We start from the raw sequence: 19,744 nt of genomic DNA, 5'->3' as shown, positions 1-19,744 counted from the left end.
CCTGTACTTTAAAGAACCTCAAAATCTATTAAACTGTAGGCGGGAAATAGCAAACAACTGTGTTCACAAAATAAAACTTACTCTAGGATAGCGATACAAAATAGCTTTAAAACTAACAATAGGAAAAAAAAAACAAATAAATAAATTAAATAAACATGAATATACATAAACGATCACATACATATATGTATATATATATGTATATATGTATATGTATGTGCATTGTTGTGTGCACATAGGTATATTTATATGTATAAAAAAAAAAAAAGGAGAACGACCACCTAAAACCACTAACCTAGTTCTAAAATAGATCCTTTGTTTGATAAAATGCATGCCCATTGGCTGGTAGGAAGGGGCGCAGTGGATACTAGAAAGCTGATTGGCCGACTAGAAATCCTCAACATATATAAAAACAAGAAGCAACGACAGAATTCGCGCATAAGCCTGACGAATCCTATAGTTGGATGAAACGCAGAATATTCAGTGTAGCTTAATCGCCATATATATTTTATAAATTACTATATATATATATATATATATATATATATATTATATATATATATATATATATATACAGGGTGGGCCAAAATAAGGGTCCTATCTTTAAATATAATCATATATATATATAGGACCATTATTTTGGCCCACCCTGTATATATATATACATACAGAGAGAGAGAGAGAGAGAGAGAGAGACTATCAATAAAATAAGAAAACAACAATATATCTGCTAATGCATATAGATTTATTCATTTATTTAATAAGGATGTTACATCAATTAGGGGTGTAGGATAAGTAAGAACTCTTTATACCATAGTATTTCGAAGCCTAATGCTTCTCATCAGAAGAGGAGAGAAGATGCTAGGTAGCATAATAGGAATGTGACGTCTAGCAATAGATACATTAGGAGCGAAATAATTGTGCACGTGAGAGATAAAATATGGAGACTATTTGAGGGTGCAACTCCCACCCCTAAATACTTATAATATTTTATCTCTTCAGGCCAAGATCAAAATGTAGTATCTTTCTGATGCTGCACTTGAATTTTTTTTGTTCTCCGTTAGTAGAGGAGAAATCCTTCATTACTGAGACAATTTTTATTTTTTGTTCCTTTCTCGACATTAAAAAACGACCCTGTTGTCTAACTCTGCTCTCGTGGGGAGGCAAATTAAATAAGCACACTGGTTAGTCTAGTTTCAGAATGTTATGAAGACCTACTTTTAAAATCATTGTCGAAGATTGTGACATATTTCCATTCAATAGGCGCCCAGCACGAACGTAGACCCCCACAATATTGTAGTTGACTATATTACATTCTTATGGCCCTGCTGACGGATCATGGTTGGTTTCATTTTATTCTATTTTATTTTTACAAGGGAATCACCTCTTATCAAGGCCCGAAAGCCACTAGAGGATAAAGACTAAAGAAGAAAATCAAATTTTATGAAAAAGCAAAACTAGGTCAGAGGGTCGCCATTTTGTTTTATAATTCAAGGGTGACAATTCAATTTGCCTACAGAGATTTTGTTTGTATTAAAAATCATTAAAACTTTTTAATTGCTAAAAGTCGTCAATTTTTATTTTCTTTGTTTAAAAGAAAAAAAAATGATCAATTTATGTGATTTTTTTTTTTTTTTTTTTGGAACAGGACATCTTCGTTCCTTGACGAATACGTACAGCATAAAGATTTTTCTGTATATTTTTTATAAGTGTAATTTTAAATAAGCAGCAAAAATGTTTTAAAGCATTTAAAGTGCGTTTATTTTTATCGATGATTTTAGTTCTCTGTAAACCCGATGTATTTAAAATGGTGCATTTTTCCTTTTAGTTCATGTGAAATCTCGATTTAACACCTGAAAAATCGAAACTTAAAAAAAAAAAAAAAAAAAAAAAAAAAAAAAAAAAAAGATTATAACTGTACCAATATGCGTGTCAGAAATTTCAAGAAAAATATCGAATAATTTCCCCCCGTCTTTCCAAGCTTATAACTCCTCCAAAAATGTAATTCAAGCCCTAATTTTCTTTTCAATTAAAAGAGGGAAGACCAAGGTTTCATTTAAAAAAAAAAAACGTGTTTTTTTTTTAAAAAAAGGTTGTAAACTTCGGACTTTACAGATAAATTTCTAAAAAAACACTACTTTTTTTTTGTTTAAATTTGAATATATTATTTATTGATCTTTTATCTCCAATTTGTGATATATAACACTTTGGTGAGTAAATTAATTATTTACTTTTTAATAGACATTTCAAAATGGGAGGCGTGAATTAATTCGACTCCCTGTCTTTCCAAGCTTATATCTACTCGAAAAATGTAATTAAAGCCCTAATTTTTTTTTTCAATTAAAGGAGGAAGGACCAAGGTTTCATTTAAAAAAAAACAAGAAAAAACAAACAATGTGGTTTAAAAAAAAAAAAAAAAAGGTTTTAAACTTCGGACTTTACAGATAAATTTCTAAAAAACACTACTTTTTTTTTGTTATTATTTGAATATATCATTTATTTATCTTTTATCTCCAATTTGTGATATATAAAACTTTGTTGAGTAAATTAATTAGTTACTTTTTAATAGACACTTGAAAACGGGGGGAATGAATTTAAAAAAAACGTTTGTCTAAAATATTATATTGGATTTATTGGAAAGAGCATAAAATTTCAAATTGATCCTGAAAATATCGTAAAAATTGAATCAATAGAAAAATTTTGATAGATTTTTAAAGTTTAAAAATTGAAAAATACTGAGCTCGTAAAATTCAATTAATTTCATTACTGTTTTTTAAAAAATAAAAATATTTCTATTACTTTTAAAACAACTTTAATAGTTTATTTTGGAAGTATAATCTATAAAGAAAATAAACAACCCACTTTTAAAAGAGAAATTACGAGTTTTTTTATATTTTATTCGCAGTTTCGTGTTAGGGGTGTCAAAAATTCCTACAAAAATTCTGATACACCTACTGTACCAATCGGTCTAAAAGTTAATCGGAAATTGTGCAGTTAAGCCAACAAACAACCAATGGAAAAAAAATCAAACATACAATAAAAAAAATGTTACCATAACCATTAAAATTTACTTTTCAACCTACCTGGTTCATTTTTTTGTGTTTTAAATTCTCTTTATTGTCAGCTTAGATTCTTCTTTATGGGAAACAAGAAGCCCATCATCCTGTTGGCTATCATTTCGTAAATACCGAATATTTGAGATGAAATAAAAAGCATTTTAAAACTACTTTAAAACACAAAAAAGTGAGCAAGATACAAAAGTAACTTTTATTGGTTATGGCAACATTTATTTATTGTATATTTGAATTTTTTTTACTTTTTTTTTTTTTTTTTTTTCGTCCGTTGGCTTCACTGCAGCTTTATTTTCAACCGACCTGCATATTTTTATTAGTTTTAATTTTGTTTAAGATCTTTTGAGTTGTTTTACAACATCGAAGTTTAACATCCAATAAAAATCCAGCGCCATCTTGGATCATCCATTACACAAGGCTTCGAAGCGATGGATAAAATATGTAATTAAAAGCGCTTTAAAATACTTTGAAAAATACAAATCATTCAACAGGTAAAGTAAAAAAAAAAAAAAAAAAAAAAAAAAGAAAGAAACTTTTATTGCCTTTGGTATAAGTTATTTGTTGACCGTTTATTTTGCCTTATTGGAAAGTGTTTTTGTTTTTTTGTTTTTTTAAAGGAGTCACCATTATTAAAGCCCAGAAGCCACTCGAGGATAAGAGTTAATGAGTGTACAGTACTCAATGGAAAATGTTGTAGTAATTGTTAGTAATGGAAATTTGGTAAATTGGATTACTGAAGGGGATGACTCATCAAGAACTTGTTTACGTTAGACTTGAAGACGGCCATATTGTAGTCAGTTGGAAAGCAAGAAAACGGAACAGAGTTCCACAGGTGTGCAGTTCTAAAAAAGAAGCTTTTATTCATGGAATCTACGTTTAGATTTAGGTACAGATAAAGAGTGGGGGAAATTATTGATAGTGGTTTCAGCTAGAAGAGTGTTTTTTTTTTAAGTTAGGCCGAGGGAGGGGGGCATAGATTGGAGCTCAGACGAGAACTTGCCATGAAAATAATGATAAAGCAAAGACAGGCTCACAACGTCTTTTCTGTGAGAAAGAGGTTGCAGGGAAGAGAAAAGAGCATGCCCCCCACTAGGCTACGATGTCTATTTTGAACTCTCTCAAGGCAGATTAAAGTGCTCCTGTCCAGATGTGGCAACAGTAATCCATCCTTGGATTTACTATACAGGTAGAGAATTGTACCTATTTACTATGTCTCCCCACGGGACAGAGTTAGACACCAGGGTCGTTTTTTAACGTGGAGAAAAGGTACAAAAATAAAAATTGTCTCAGTCGTGAAGGATTTCTCCTCCACTGAAAGAGAACAAGAAATAGAAGTGCAGCATCTGAAGAACAGATACTACACTTTGATCTTGTCCTGAAGGACTGTATCCAGCAGTGGGATATCTACTGTAGCGATAGAACGATCCTACCATTTTTCCAGCAGCCTTGGCAATGGGGTTGATGTAGGTGTTCCATCTCAGATTAGGAGTAAAGGTTAAACCCAAAAGTTTGTGAAAACATGGAGCCTCCCCAAGACGAGAGCCATTCATTTCTATTGATGCCAGACAGGGATCAGAGCGTTGATGGTGGAAAGATAGTAGCTTGGTTTTAAGTATGAAATGTGAGTAGTGCTGAACGCTTCTGTTAAATCGAAAATAAAGATGGACGCCATGGTGCTTTCTCTCATTTGGAGTCTGGACAATCGGTCAAAACCACAAAAAAAAAAAAAAAAATACTGATAGAAATACACCCAATAAATATCACAGTGATATTTATTTGGTGGATTTCTTTCATTATTTTTAATTTATTTATTTATTTTTTAGGTTTTGACCAAATATCGGGACTCCACAGGAGACAGAGCATCATGGCACCATCTTTGTTTTCATTTTAATTGAAGCAATAAACAGTACATACGTTTCACGCTTAGAACACACTTTAAAATCAGTTAAAACATCAAAAACATATCCAGGTAGGTACAAGAGTAACTTATCTTGCCCTTGGTAACATCGTTTCGGTACTACTCTCTGTATTAGGACCATTGTTTCTTTACAACTTTTCCGTACCTCGGTCTATTGTAAAACAAACCCAAATCTTTTAAATATAGTGCTTGTTAAGATCGAGTCGACAGATCGATTTTTAAAATATGTCGTTTTAAGCAAAAACAATATTATGTACTTAATTGTCATGTCGAAAATAGTATTAGATCCAAAAATTATGAAAATCCATCAAGTTGAACAGCTATTGTGTTTTAAGAATACAAAAAAAAATCTTTCGCTATTAGGCTAAAATGTTGGTCGCCATTATAATGTAATCTAAAATTTGCGTTCTGAGTTATGTCCCCTGTGTATGAACTCTTCATCGTCTATTTTATAACATCTAAGAAAATTGCAATTTTACCCGATTTTCTGTAAAAATTACTTTTAATTATAAATAACTTTCTACTCCATGAATTTTCGTAATTTTTGGATATGTTATTATTTTCGATATGACAATTAAGTGCGTAATATTGTTTTTGTTTAAAACGGCATATTTTAAAAGAATCGATTTGTCGACTATCTTATTAACAAATACCAAATATTGTGATAAAATTGGTTTTTGTTTCACCCCCAATATGTTATCTTCAAATATTTCAAATATTTTATTTTGTGTACATTTGTTTTAATATTGGTTTTATAAGCGTAAAATTTTGTGAATCGCCTACATAATTTCTATGACGTAAAAACCAAATAGTTAACAAAAGCCATACTTCCTTGTGTTAAGAATGGGTTTCGGGCGTTTACTAGGACGGTCACAAACACAAAAGAGTCTGAAACAAAATAGATATACAACAAATAAATGTTATAAAAGGCAAGCTAAGGCACTCTTTTACCTACCTGGATAGGTTTTTCTTGTATTTTAACTTATTTTATAGTGTTTTTTTTTTTTTTTTTTTTTTTTTACTTAAAACGAAAAGTAGTGCAAAGGCAGTCGATTGAAAACGTTAAAAAAAAAATTACGGTGTCCTTAAGTCAGTTTGGGGCCTCGATAATCGCTCCAAATTAAACAAGATAGTGATAGAAACACACCCAATAGAAGTCATAAATGCGAAAATGACATGTTCTACCAGTATTTTTGTTTAATTTTCGATTTTGGATCGATTATTGGGGCTCCCGGCTTCACTATGATGCATTTATGCCAGTGCGTTGGAAATTTACTAAAGTGCCCCCCCGTCACTTATTAATAAGCATTACTAAATTGATTGGTTCCTTCCAGAATTTCTCCTTATATGAAAGAAAAATAATTAAAGACCTGTATGATGTACCTATCCGTGACAGAACCAAAATGTTATGCAAAAATTATATAAATTGATCAAATAATTTTATTTTTAACGAAGAAAATCAAATTTCATGTATGAATTTTCTGGCGCGCCATCTTGAAAAAACAAAGGAAGATAACCCAATTTAAACTTGCAAGATCAGCCTTGTAATGCCTACAATTTCCCATTAATCATTTGAAAATAATTTTCTTTATAAAAATAAAACTATTTGATTACGTTAGATGATTTTTGGAATAGGATATTTTCGTTCCGTCGCGGACACGTACATTATATATATATAATATTTTTATTTATATAGACAAATATTACATATCGTTACACGTTACACTGAACATGCTAATGTATCAGACAATTAGTCGGTAATAACCAAAAGTCCTCACAGTGTTGGGACGATCAATCGGAATCGGGAATCCGAAAAATCAGAATTTTTTAGGGTATCGGAAAAATTTGTGACTATTTTCCGATGCCAAAAACGATTCTTTTGATTATTTTATTTGATTTTGTTTAAAGCAAAATCTTCCATTGCTCGTAATAATAATAATTAAGTAATTAATATTTATTGATTTAAAACTAAACGAAAACTAAAATAGATCATCCCCATAAGTGTATTTTTACATTTAAGAAAATATCTGCACATATGAGTTTTTTTTTGGGGGGGGTGTATTACTGTACACATAGATTCGAAAAAGTTGTCAAAAAAACAAATATATTAGAAATAAATATTATCAAAGGCAAGATAAGTTACTTTTCTACCAAGAAGGCAAGATAAGTTACTTTTCGTGTTTTTATTCAATGTAACATGTTTATTCAGCTCGAAAAACATGCAGTGTTTACCGATGTATGTATTGGAAAATTCAAAATGGCGCCCGACACTCTCTTTAACACGGTAAGTTTGGCAAAAGGTGTTATAAATAATAAACTAGATAAAATACTATTAAAAACCCCACCGAATATATGTCAACTTATGTCACGGTAACATATAATGAGCGAATTTCTAACAGTATTTCGTCTTGTTTATCATTTATAACATCTTTTCCTGAACTTACCGTGTTAATGAGAGTGTCGGGCGCCATTTTGAATTTTCCCATACATCGGTAAACACTGTATGCTTTTCGAGCTGAATAAACATGTTACATTGAATAAAAACACGAAAAATATATCCAGTTTGGTAGAAAAGTAACTTATCTTGCCTTTGATAACATTTATTTGTTATATATTTGCCTTTTGACAACTTTTTCGAATCTACAAACCCGAAATATTTTCTTAAACGAAAAAAAAAAAAAAAAAAAAAAAAAAAAACACTTGTGGGAATCGATCTTAGTTTTACAAATAGTTGAAAATCAATAAATAGTTATTGTTTTATAATTATTACCGGCAAAAGAAGATTTTGCTTTGAATATATTCAAATAAAATAAAAATTAAAAAAAAGAAACACAATTAAAAGAGTAGTTTTGGCGTCGGAAAATATGCACAAATTTTTCTGATTCTGATTAATCGTCCCAACACTAATATATATATATATATGTGTGTGTGTTACGAAAATATATGTATAGTTATTAAGCGACACAGAGGCGTCCGCGTTTTATTTCCAGGTTAAATTTTACAGGGTATAAACGCGGATCCCTTCGTGTAGCTTAATTGCCATAAATATATTTTCAGAACTTACTAGTTATCTAGCTCTATCGACATATTGAACACTGTTGAAATATTGCAAATCGATACATACGTAAATATGTGTGTGTGTGTGTGTGTTTCTAGAGAATTTGAACCAAAATTAGGTTAAGGTTAATATTTGTTTGGTTCAAATTATGTAGAGATACTTTTTTTTTTATTTTTCTTTGTGCATTTTGTTGTTAGATCTTCAGGAATAGATGATATAGCGTCTGACACTGTACATATAGTCGGGGGACCATTTTACAAGACATTTACATAACGAATGGGACCCTTTTCGTAAATATATTTATATATTTTTTTTATTCTTTATTTTTACATTTCTTACAATTTACTATTTCATTTTTAACGATCCTAACACATTTTTAGGTATTATTATACAAACACCGTGACAGCGTTAGGGTTAGGGTTTAGGGTTAGGGTTAATTCGCTGTCACGGTGTTTGTATAAATTTACCCATTTTTATATTCAGAAATTTATATTTTCAAAAAAAAAAAAATAAAATAAAAATAAACACGGGGGGGGGGCTATGTGTACATTTTTTCCCCCCACGTCCAGATGAAAGGCGACATAAATAGAAAAACAAGCACTTGTCGATATAAATAAATGAATTTAACTTACAAATGAAAAGGGTCGCCTATGGTTAGTCAACCAAGTTGTCGAAATTGACTCCAAAACCCCAAATATAGATTCGGGCGCTCCCTTGGTTTATTCGGGTGTTGTTGTTTTTTTAATTGTTTTTAAAACTTATTTCGTAACATTCCTTGAAGGGTGTTGTTAAAAACTGAATAGGTAATAAGATGAAAAGCAATCTGAGTGGAAGAAAGAGTGATAGATAAGACGGAGGGGTGCGAGAACCGACTGGTCACAATTAGGGAGGGTGAAAGTACGGCTCCTATACACCATTGGGGTAGGAGGCGAGTACTCGTGTGTTTATAAATAGAAAGAAAGAAAGAAAGAAGGAAACGTTATGAATTGATCTGGGACGAAAAAGAAGGAAAGAAAAAAAGATTTAATAACAAGGGGTGTCGGAAGAGGGGGAGAAAAGAAAGTCCAAAAGTATACTGCTTTTAATTAGGGTAGGAGGTTTGACGCAGAAGAGAAAGAGAGAGGGGGGTAAAAATTAGGAGAAGGGGAGTAATGTAATAGTAGAGCGAACATATAGATTGAATCTATTGAAGAGAGGGATTAAAGGGGGGGGGTAAACGTTTATTAAGAGAGGAAACAAGGAAAGAGAAAGAGAGGGGGAGGAAGAGGAGGAAAGCTGAGCGTGACAGAAGAAAAAAATGTTTTAGTGATAACACTGATCGCAAAAAAAATCTATTAAAAACAAAAAAAAAAAAAAGAGGAGAGATATTAATAGTCTGTGATCGATAACACGCAGGGACGGACAGTGAAAGTGAAATATATTTGTTTTTCAACGCAAAAATAATGAATAAATAAAAATGAGACGCACTTTTATATACCACAGGGTGCTAGTCGACAGATCGAATTTTTAAATGTTTTTTTTTTCTTGCTTAAAACAACAATACTTACTTAATTGTCATGTCGAAAATAGAAATAATTTTTTTTTTTAAATTACGAAAACTTATTTATATAGTTAAAAGTAATTTTTACAAAATATTTGGAGAAAATTGCGTCTTCCCCAGATGTAAACACCTTGAAGATTGCGAATACAAAGGACATACTTATCTCTCCTTTTCTCTACTTTAATGGCGACGCTTTGTTTTAGCCGATAGTGAGGCTCTATTTTTTTTTTCTCAGAGGAGTCACCACACCACTTATCAAGGCCGAAGGCCACTCGAGCATAAGGATTAATGGGTATACATTAATCAATGGGATTATAGCGTAGTAATCGTAAGAAGTGGAAATTTTGTAAATTGGATTACTTAGGGGGGCGGTTCAAGAACTTGTTTACTCGTGAACTTGAACTTGAAGACAATCAAATTGTAGTCAGCTGAAAAACAGGCAAGCAATTAGGCGTGCAGTTCTAAGAAAGAATCTTTTTTCATGTTCTTTTTCTTTCTTTTTTTTAATAAAAACACAATAGCAGTTGTTCTACTCATTAACTTTCGTAATTTTTGGATATATTACTATTTTCGACAGGACAATTAAGTAAGTACTGTTGTTTTTGGCTTAGAACCAGATATTTAAAAAAAAAAAAAAATCGATCTGTCGACTCTATCTGAACATCTCATTGGCCTTCGGGTCAAGATCAAAGTGTTATTTAAAAAAAAAAATGCATACACACAAACACACAGACAACTGTTTATTAATTGTAAATATGGGTTTGATTCTTAAACGCTGGGGATTTATTAGTTAGTTTAAGATCCATAGAGTGAATGAGGTATTTTGGTAAATGTTGCCAGTCAAGAGTAAGACTCCAAAGTCTACATTTATTACTTTTTAATCACTTTAGTCACAAAGACCCTGAACCCTTACCCTCCCTAATTTCTTGTAGGGCCTTGTGCCTAATTTTGTTGTTTGAAAATCTTTTGTTGGGTTTGTATTACTGTACTATAGATTCGAAAAAGTTGTCAAAAAACAAATATATAGCAAATAAATGTTATCAAAGACAAGATAAGTTACTTTTCTACCTAACTGGATATATTTTTCGTGTTTTTATTCAATGTAACATGTTTATTCAGCTCGAAAAGCATACAGTGTTTACCTACCGATGTATTCGAAAATTCAAAATGGCGGCCGACACTCTCTTTAACACGGTAAGTTCAGGAAAAGGTGTTATAAATAATAAACTAGACAAAATACTGTTAGAAATTCGCTCATTATATGTTACCGTGACATAAGTTGACATATATTCGGTGTTTTTTTAATAGTATTTTGTCTTGTTTATTATTTATAACACCTTTTCCCAAACTTACCATGTTAAAGAGAGTGTTGGGCGCCATTTTGAGTTTTCCAATACATCGGTAAACACTGCATGTTTTTCGAGCTGAATAAACATGTTACATTGAATAAAAACACAAAAAATATATCCAGTTAGATAGAAAAGTAACTTATCTTGCCTTTGATAACATTTATTTGTTATATATTTGTTTTTTGACAACTTTTTTCGAATCTATGTGTACAGTAATACAAACCCTTTTGTTTTTTTTTACTTAATTGTATTTACAAAATTTTAAAAGCAATAAAATATATAAACAAGATCAAAGTGTAGTATCTGTTCTTCAGATGCTACACTTCAATTTCTTGTTCTCTGTCAGTGGAGGAGAAATTCGTCACGACTGAGACAATTTTTATTTTTGTACCTTTTCTCCACGTTAAAAAACGACCCTGGTGTCTAACTCTGTCGCGTGGGGAGGCATTGTAAATAGTAACACTACTAGTACGTCACAAAAAACCGTTGTATGAAAGGAAAGACAAATCCTATGATAACCACGAAAGAATTTATACTATTTGGTATAGGGAATATAGAAAGTCCTTAGGGCTGTCGAAGGTTGGGTAGAAGTTATATTCAGACGAAGATAGTCGATGCTTCAGCGTCCAGTGATCAGAGACAAAAGAGATCTTTCCGGAGAGATCTGCTGAGCGATCGTGATTCCTAAAGAGATTGAAGTAGTTCTTCAGATGAAAGATAAAATAAATGCCCTCTGCTAACTGATTGGTCAATATATGACCAAATCGCCAACAGGGACTTTTTTTTCCGCTAGAAAAAAGATATTTACAATTCCCACAAATACACCGGATTGAAAAAAATATGATATATTATTATTTATTATTTACAAACGGGGGCGGGGGACCGGCTTTGCCCAGGCGTAAAGTACTCTTACGAGGGGCGTGCAATAAGTAATACCCCTGACCCACTTCCCATAGCAGTAGAGCAACGAAACTTGGCACAGTTATTAGTCTTTCTCTACATAGGAACCACCCAGAGTTATGCATTTCTCCCATCGTTTGATGCAGCTTTAGAGACCGTTTTTGTAGAACACCCCAGGTTGGTCCTCCAACCACGACGTGACTTCAGAAATCAAGGCTGCATCATCTGGGAAACGCTTTCCTTTCAAAAACAACTTCATGGCTGGGAAGAGGTGAAATTCAGAGGGTGCAAGGTGAGAGAGTAGGGAGGATGGGGGAGGATTTCATAACCACATGCGCGTGCTTCTGATCCGACGACATGTGAGTTGTTGACCGGAGCGTTGTCCTGCAGGAGGAAGGTACCTTTGCTGATCTTGCCCCACCTCTTGATTTTGATAGCTTCCCTTAATTTCCTCAAAAGTGAAGCATAATAGGCTCCTTTAATTGTGGTACCCTTTGCCAGGAGATCTGTCATTACTACTCCGTCCTGGTCACAGAAGACTATGAGCATGACCTTACCAGCAGAGGGCTGCACGGTTGCCTTCTTTGGAGGTGGTGAGTCCAAGTGCTTCCACTGCATTGACTCGGCTTTGGTCTCTGGATCATAGTGATGGACCTAGGTTTCATCCTGTGTAATCAGTCTTTTGAAAAACTTTGACTCATTTTCTTGGCACATCTCCGAATTCATCCTCGATCACTCAACACTTTCTCGCTTCTGGAATGGTGTGAGAAACCTGGGAATCCATCTGGCAGACACCTTATGCATATGCAAATGGTCATGAATAATAGTTTCCACAGACCCTGTACTAATCTTGACATCTTGGGCCATTTGGCGAATAGTAATGCGCCGATCTTCCAAAATGGCAGCCTCAACTTGACGGACAGATGCCTCATCAATGGCAGAAGGGGGAGGGCAGGTCTGGGAGCTGTTTCCATAGACTTCTGGCCATGTTTTTATTACCGATGCCAGCGTTTTACAAGGTCATATGATGGGGCATTATCACCATAAGTTTCTTTCATTTCATCAAAAGTCTCCTGTGGTGTGCGTCCTTTCAAATACAAAAACCGGATCATTGCTCGACATTCAACAGGCTCCATTTCACACCTGACTCAGTTCAAACACCTGTAAAACATAAACCACAATTAGTTCAGAGCTGATAAAAAATCCAGTGACAGTATTTTATCTTCCACCAGATATATATATATATATATATATATATATATATATATATATATATATATATATATATATATATATAGACTATCCATTCATATGTAATCACCTTTTTCTTCACCATATTCCCTCTGCTTCACTTTTTTTGTTTTCAAGTAAGAACTTTGACTTACTTGTTGTTTCATCAAATACTTCTGCATGCAAAATCTGATCCCGCATTTTGCTAATTTCTACCCTCTGATGAGAAGGAAAGTATTTCTTCGAAACTCCGCAGATTAAGGACTATCCATTTATCTGGTGTTTACTTTTCAGATTAAATATGTTTTTAACTCATTTCAAAGTGTTTTTTAACATGTTTTATTAACTGTTTGCTCATATTATAAGCTCTATTTCCTATTTGGTTTTATCGAGTTTTTAATCTGGCTGAGATAATTTTATAAATATTAATTCTATAATATTTATAATATACTTTAATCATACCATCTTGGGTCATTTTGGTAAATTTAATTGTAATTTTTATTTTATTATATATATATATATATATATATATACATATATATATATATATATATATATATATATATATATATATATATATATATATCTGTGGAAATATTCTTTACCAATCATTATTTAAGAAGCTCAATGGAATTACAATGTAATTACAGAGCATATAATGAATAAATGACAAAAGTCTATATTTCATTATACACAAGGAGCGCTTGGCATTGCAATTCTGCTTGACGTTTTCTTTTTTGAAATAGAACATAAACACTTCTGTGTATCTCACTTGCAATAAGTATATTTAATATACTTGTTAATAAATATGTTGAATCCTTACCATGGTCACAGAAATATGTTGAATCCTTACCATGGTCACAGAAATATGTTGAATCCTTACCATGGTCACAGAAATATGTTGAATCCTTACCATGGTCACAGAAATATGTTGAATCCTTACCATGGTCACAGAAATATGTTGAATCCTTACCATGGTCACAGAAATATGTTGAATCCTTACCATGGTCACCGAAATATGTTGAATCCTTACCATGGTCACAGAAATATGTTGAATCCTTACCATGGTCACAGAAATATGTTAAATCCTTACCATGGTCACAGAAATATGTTGAATCCTTACCATGGTCACAGAAATATGTTGAATCCTTACCATGGTCACAGAAATATGTTGAATCCTTACCATGGTCACAGAAATATGTTGAATCCTTACCATGGTCACAGAAATATGTTGAATCCTTACCATGGTCACAGAAATATGTTGAATCCTTACCATGGTCACAGAAATATGTTAAATCCTTACCATGGTCACCGAAATATGTTGAATCCTTACCATGGTCACAGAAATATGTTGAATCCTTACCATGGTCACAGAAATATGTTGAATCCTTACCATGGTCACAGAAATATGTTGAATCCTTACCATGGTCACAGAAATATGTTGAATCCTTACCATGGTCACAGAAATATGTTGAATCCTTACCATGGTCACAGAAATATGTTGAATCCTTACCATGGTCACAGAAATATGTTGAATCCTTACCATGGTCACAGAAATATGTTGAATCCTTACCATGGTCACAGAAATATGTTGAATCCTTACCATGGTCACAGAAATATGTTGAATCCTTACCATGGTCACCGAAATATGTTAAATCCTTACCATGGTCACCGAAATATGTTGAATCCTTACCATGGTCACAGAAATATGTTAAATCCTTACCATGGTCACAGAAATATGTTAAATCCTTACCATGGTCACAGAAATATGTTGAATCCTTACCATGGTCACAGAAATATGTTGAATCCTTACCATGGTCACAGAAATATGTTGAATCCTTACCATGGTCACAGAAATATGTTGAATCCTTACCATGGTCACAGAAATATGTTAAATCCTTACCATGGTCACCGAAATATGTTGAATCCTTACCATGGTCACAGAAATATGTTGAATCCTTACCATGGTCACAGAAATATGTTGAATCCTTACCATGGTCACAGAAATATATTGAATCCTTACCATGGTCACAGAAATATGTTGAATCCTTACCATGGTCACAGAAATATGTTGAATCCTTACCATGGTCACAGAAATATGTTAAATCCTTACCATGGTCACAGAAATATGTTGAATCCTTACCATGGTCACAGAAATATGTTGAATCCTTACCATGGTCACAGAAATATGTTGAATCCTTACCATGGTCACAGAAATATGTTGAATCCTTACCATGGTCACAGAAATATGTTAAATCCTTACCATGGTCACCGGAATATGTTGAATCCTTACCATGGTCACAGAAATATGTTGAATCCTTACCATGGTCACAGAAATATATTGAATCCTTACCATGGTCACAGAAATATATTGAATCCTTACCATGGTCACAGAAATATGTTAAATCTTTACCATGGTCACAGTAATATGATGAATCCTTACCATGGTCATAGATAGTGCTCAGTAACAAACATTTGGGCTGCACATTTTAGAGCATGGTTTGGTTTAACGTCATCCTTATTTGGGCTAAGCTTCTTTTTTTTTTTTTTTACACAGTGATCACCACTTATCAAGGCCCGGAAGCCACTCAGGGATAAGGGTTATTGCAAGTACATTACGTTAGTGTGGAGATTTGATGTAGTGTTTAATTAAGGGGGCGGTTCATTAGGAATTTGTTAACATTGGCCTTGAACACATCCAAGTTGTAGTCCGGAGGGAAGCAGGCAGACGGAACAGAGTTCCACAGGCGTGCAGTTCTAAGAAAGAAGCTTTGTTCATGGAATCCGCGTTTTGATTTAGGCACAGATATAGAGTGGGGGAAAATTTTCGCAGTGGATTCAGCTAGACAGGTGTTTTTCGTGAAAGATTGGCGAGGGGGGACCAGAGATTGGAGTTCAGACGAGCACTTGCCATGGAGATAACGATAAAACAAGGATAGGCTCGCAACGTCTCTTCTGTGGGAGAGAGGTTGCAGGGTAGAGAAAAGGGCATCCCCCACTAAGCCACGAAGTCTATTTTGTACTCTGTCAAGGCATGATAGGCTGTTTTTGGCCGCTCCTGCCCAGATATGGCAACAGTATTCCATCCTTGGACGTACTTGGCTTTTATATAGATAGAGAATTGCATCAGTAGTGAGATATCTTCTGGAGCGGTAATGGACAGCCTGAACACAAATTACCATAAAGCAAAATATTCGAAGAACCATGTGACTTTTTAAAATTATTCCGTTTAATATGGACTAACTTATTTGGAGTAGAGCTAGTAGATAATAAGTTATGAAAATATAATTATTAACCTGTAGAGAAGTATGCTAACTAGCTAAACTAAACACCACATGTATATAAAGAAATATTAGGTGATACGAATTCCATGTCTTTTAGCCTGACGATTTCCTGACGGAATTAAACACGGAAACTTTGGTGTACCTATTTACAATGCCTCCCCACGGGACAGAGTTAGACACCAGGGTCGTTTTTTAACGTGGAGAAAAGGTACAAAAATAAAAAAAATGTCTCAGTCGTGAAGGACTGCTCCTCCACCGAAAGAGAACAAGAAATGGAAGTGCAGCATCTGAAGAACAGATGGTATTTATTTGCTCCCCCACCGAGCAAATTAGGCACAAGGCCGATTTTTAATGTGAGGAGTGAAGGGGAAATGGGGACCAACTCCCCGGGGAGTAGGGGAGTTGGATAGTGACAATTGGTATGAAGGGTTGCCCCTACATTGACCAAGGTCTTATATGTGAGGTTGCCCACACATATGATCTTTGCTTGCAGTATCTGTCGGAACAGATGGTATTTATTTGCTCCCCCACTGAGCAAATTAGGCACAAGGCCGTTTTTAATGTGAGGTAAAAACCAGCTCCCCTAAAAGTAGGCAAAAAGGGGGCATTCTGGTTACCAAAAATAATAATTGTCCCAGTATAGAGGGTTTCCCCTCCATTGACTGGTACAAATTATCTTAAGTGCAGCATCTGAAGAACAGATACTACACTTTGATCTTGGCCAACTTTGGTGTAGCTTAATTGTAGTAAATATATTTTCACAACTTATTATAGAAAGCAACCATTTATGAAGTTGTCTGATGGAGACTTCTGGTTTTAACCAATCATTTGTCCGAAACATTAGTATGTCCAGTCTCGTGATCATGAAAATTTGTTTCCATTAATAAAAATAAATCTTGCTCTTCTTTTATTGAGCACTCTTAAACACCTTGTTATATTTATTGTTATCACTAGGGCTAGGACAACAGGATATTCTCCTTGTTTTAACTTTCAAGTATATATCTGGCACAGTTTGACATCAAGCGAGAACCACATCACTTTATATATAAAACATAAGATACCATCAGATATATACTCGAGTATCAAAACAATGAAAAGAATATTCTGTTGTCCTAACCCTAGTCATCACTCTTGAATACCTTAAACGTGAGATATATATATATATATATATATATATATATATATATATTGTAGAAATATATTTTCTTATCATATATATCAATCCTTATTTAAGAAGCTCACTGTAATTACAGAGCAATATAGAGAATAAATGACAAAAAGTTATATTCCAAAATTCACGATGTTGACCATCTTATAATTTATTCCTTTAATTCTGTTGACTTGTACAATTCTTTACAGTATCTGTTTCGTAGCGAAAAATCAATCACTTAATTATTATATAAATCAGTGAATCTATTATGCCCTTAACTCATCAGAAGAAATAGCAATAATCAATCGAATTGAAGTGTGATTTGACATGATTTAAATCCGAAAATTGGAAGAGAAGCTGCAAATACCTTTTTATTTTTCCATTATGCCATTTTGAATTTATATATATATATATATATATATATATATATTATTATTATTATTATTATTATTATTATTGTTACTACTACTACTACTACTACTACTACTACTACTACTACATAATCGATCCAGTTTCCATAACCGATCCAGAGTCGAGTGTTTTGGATTACCCTCAGTTCCAGCGCTAAGATTTAGGGTATAGTTTCACTCTGTTCTCGCTTGGTCAAGAGCGGGGAAGTCCACCATCGGAAATTCGTCACCCAACTCTATCCCATCAAATGTCAGACGCGGAGATCCTTATATGATACTGAGTTAGGTAAGGGTAAAGTGCTTATATCCCCATTAGGGCTTCTATGCATACGGTTGAAGAATGGAGCAAGAATAGCAGGTTATTTTGGCAAGTTAATAGAAAGCATAAAAGTTCAACTAAAACAATAAAAAAAAAGAAAAAGAAATGGGGAGGAGGACGCAAAATCCAAAGAATCGAGGTCCGTCATTTTTTTTTTTTTTTTTTTTTTATAGAAAAATCAACAACTGAACGGCACTGCAAAAAAAAATGATATGGGAAGAAAAGAAAGGCAAATATGATAGAAGAAATAAGAATGCCTTTCAAGATTATTAGTGCCATCGGAAGGCTCATCGGGGCTAAAGTTCGCAGGAGATCGGAAACTGACAGTCAATGACTTCCTTGGTTGGAAGGATTTCTCGGTCAAGTATAGATATAATGGAGAATAAACAACACGTGGATCGACCGTATTGCATAAATGCGTTAATTTCCAAACCATTTAAATTTGATTAACAAACATTGGATATAATACAAGATTGGGTTTGTATTACTGTACACATAGATTCGAAAAAGTTGTCAAAAAACAAATATATAACAAAATAAATATTATCAAAGGCAAGATAAGTTACTTTTCTACCAAACTGGATACATATTTTTTTGTTTTTATTCAGTGTAACATATTTATTCACCTCGAAAAACATGCGGTGTTTACCGATGTATTGGAAAATTCAAAATGGCGCCCGACACTCTCTTTAACATGGTAAGTTTGGCAAAAGGTGTTATAAATAATAAACTAGATAAAATACTATTTAAAAAACACCGAATATATGTCAACTTATGTGACGGTAACATATAATGAGCGAATTTCTAACAGTATTTTGTCTAGTTTATTATTTATAACATCTTTTCCTGAACTTACCGTGTTACAGAGAGTGTCGGGCGCCATTTTGAATTTTCCAATACATCGGTAAATACTGCATGTTTTTCGAGCTGAATGAACATGTTACATTGAATAAAAACAAAAAAAATATATCCAGTTTGGTAGAAAAGTAACTTATCTTGCCTTTGATAACATTTCTTTGTTATATATTTGTTTTTTGACAACTTTTTCGAAGCTATGTGTACAGTAATACAAACCCTACAAGACTTTCTTTAGTTTTTAAAAGAGAGAGATTTTAGAGAAGGAGCAGCAATGAAACAAACCTGTTTCATTAGGTAAGTCAACGCAGGAAACATCAATCCATATATGTAGTTCATCGGAAGTATAAGGCCTTACGCCTTTTTGAGTACATCCGGTCCAAAGCATAAAACCAGTCTAATGGAGTTCATGGTCTAAAACAAAATTTTAAAAATTCGACGATCTCGAATGTTCGATGGCCCTTGCAGGGTGTCGCGTTTATCAGTTCAGGTCGCAACAAGTTCATTCCTTTAATTCCATTCAGTTTGAAATATTGTTCCATCTCTCTCTCTCTCTCTCTCTCTCTCTCTCTCTCTCTCTCTCTCTCTCTCTCTCTCAGTATTCCCAATTGATGGCCTTCCACCATCCTTCACGGTTACATAGATTGCTGTTCTGTTTTA

At 33.3% G+C, this 19,744-nt stretch overlaps 1 protein-coding gene across 2 annotated transcripts in view; it reads right to left on the bottom strand.

Moving 5' to 3' along the window:
- LOC145246855 (protein timeless-like) overlaps positions 1 to 19,744 on the bottom strand; it is a 199,072-nt gene that overhangs the window by 108,209 nt on the left and 71,119 nt on the right. The window contains exon 1 of one of the 2 annotated variants that reach the window (XM_080108703.1): positions 8,680 to 8,932. The exons of the other annotated variant lie outside the window; for it this stretch is intronic. The gene's annotated coding sequence lies outside the window, so the exon portion shown is untranslated. Of the gene's footprint in view, positions 1 to 8,679; positions 8,933 to 19,744 lie in introns of those variants that run through there. 2 annotated transcript variants of the gene reach the window in all.

This window comes from Euprymna scolopes, chromosome 24, assembly GCF_053919585.1.
Source record: "Euprymna scolopes isolate OS-2025 chromosome 24, ASM5391958v1, whole genome shotgun sequence".
Taxonomy (NCBI): Eukaryota; Metazoa; Mollusca; class Cephalopoda; order Sepiida; family Sepiolidae; genus Euprymna; species Euprymna scolopes.
This window is presented reverse-complemented; position numbering and strand designations above follow the sequence as displayed.